This window comes from Parus major, chromosome 4 (genome assembly GCF_001522545.3).
Source record: "Parus major isolate Abel chromosome 4, Parus_major1.1, whole genome shotgun sequence".
In the NCBI taxonomy this organism is placed as follows: domain Eukaryota; kingdom Metazoa; phylum Chordata; class Aves; order Passeriformes; family Paridae; genus Parus; species Parus major.
In genome coordinates, this window is record NC_031771.1 from 12,645,734 (window position 1) to 12,647,456 (window position 1,723).

Genomic DNA, 1,723 nt, shown 5'->3' on the forward strand with positions numbered 1-1,723 from the left:
AAAAAAAAAAAAAAAAAAAAAAAGCAGCCCACATGCAGACCTTGCTATCTGTCACAGAAGGCAACAGCGATGTACAATCTGTAGAACAAGTGCAATGTACTTGCGTTAATAATACTTATTTCTTTCACAGGCACTAAAGCTAAATTATAATTCCCTAAGTCAGGAAATTATGACTGAGAAGCATTTGTAATTGCACTGAATTATTCAGACTTGAACAAAGAAAAATTAAAACATTAAAAGTAAATGAAGACTGAAACAGAAGCAGAAACTATTCAATGAAAAATGTGAAGACAAGGTCTGGATTCAGAACTGTGCCATGTTTTAGTTACTTTGCACAAAACCAGTAAACATTTTATAAAATTACACTGCATCAGACCTCAGAGAGAAATGCTGTGGAAAGAAGTGAGCATGAGCAGCATTTCCAGCTGCCATTGAAAACAAGCTCAAGAACTGCCTTTCAATTCCATTGCTGATGGACTACATACAGTTACACCATAGTAAGAACAAGAAAGTCAAGAACTGGAATAGGCAAAGAAAATTGCAATGAAAGATAAAACAGATTTCCAAAGTGCATATGGGAGATCACAACATCTGTAAGTATCAAAGCAGGAACAATAGTAAATGATACAAGGACTAGTCTATGCTTAAGGTTTTGACATTTGTTTTAGAAACTGAGGCAATGTAAAAAAAAGTTTAGACATGTCCCAGATTTCCCTACTGTATTAAATCATTATGTTACTCATAAGACACGACATGAATAAGAAAATATGTTAACATGAAAGCGCATGGTCAAATATACTGACGCTGCACAACGAGTGGGTGTGTTTAGCTTGTGCTAAGGAGTATTAATTATCACTCAATCTTTAACATTTCCCCTTAACATGAAGTGAAATTCGTGAGAACAAACCCATAAATTAGCAATCTAATGAAACTAATGAAAGTACTTCACGACCACTGGTTTAGGACTGCAGTTTATGGAAGGAACCACAACAGGGAAACTTAAATTAAGGCGTGAAAACTGTCACAGGAACTCCCAGGTGAAGTATCCAACTGCATTCCAGGCAGGAAACACCACCATGGTCCTTGAGAAAAGCCCTGTCTACTTCTTTTGTTTTTACACATACCTCGTAGAAAAAGGCCTTACCCCGCTATCTTATCGCACCTGCAAGAAGGCTTGATCTCCTCACCGCCCCACAAGCACCCACGTGGATATCAGCTTCCCCCAGAAGAAGGCAAAATACGGCTTTCCGCCCACCCCAAGGAGGAAGTTCCCGGTCTTCACAGGAGCAAAATGCCGGCTCCCTTTCCCAGAGCCAGGCCACCACCAGCAGGCGAGGATCCCGCGCTGCATCCCCAGGGAAGCCATTCCCGCGGCCAGGAGCAGCAGCAGGGACGGCGCTCTCTGACCCCGGATGGCACAAAACGCGAGGCGCCGGGGATGACGTACCGCGTGTGCAGGCAGTGCCGGCCCGGGCCATGCCCACGCCGGCAGCGACCCCCGATCCCCGGGAGCCTCCGGCCCTGAGGCCCGGGCGGGGCGCGGTCGAGCCGACCCTTCTCCCACGGTGGATCGGGCGAGGCCGCCGCCCAGGCCAAGCCAGAGGCGGCCAGGCCGGCAGCTCGGTATGAGGAGGGGGGCCCTTTTCCTACCGCCTCCATTCCCGTGCGGGAAGGTGGGAATTCCCCCCCCCGGCGTAACTTACCGGGAGCTCTGAGGGGGGTG

The 1,723-nt window shown here is 47.0% G+C and overlaps 2 protein-coding genes across 2 annotated transcripts in view; one reads left to right on the forward strand and one right to left on the reverse strand.

Annotated features, from left to right (window-relative positions):
- Positions 1-1,723, reverse strand: part of ABCE1 (ATP binding cassette subfamily E member 1) — a 16,807-nt gene extending 15,084 nt beyond the window's left edge. Inside the window, exon 1 of the mRNA XM_015624226.3 lies at positions 1,704-1,723. The gene's annotated coding sequence lies outside the window, so the exon portion shown is untranslated. The remainder of the gene's footprint in view (positions 1-1,703) is intronic.
- ANAPC10 (anaphase promoting complex subunit 10) overlaps positions 1,540-1,723 on the forward strand; it is a 39,872-nt gene continuing 39,688 nt past the window's right edge. The window contains exon 1 of the mRNA XM_015624227.1: positions 1,540-1,623. The gene's annotated coding sequence lies outside the window, so the exon portion shown is untranslated. The remainder of the gene's footprint in view (positions 1,624-1,723) is intronic.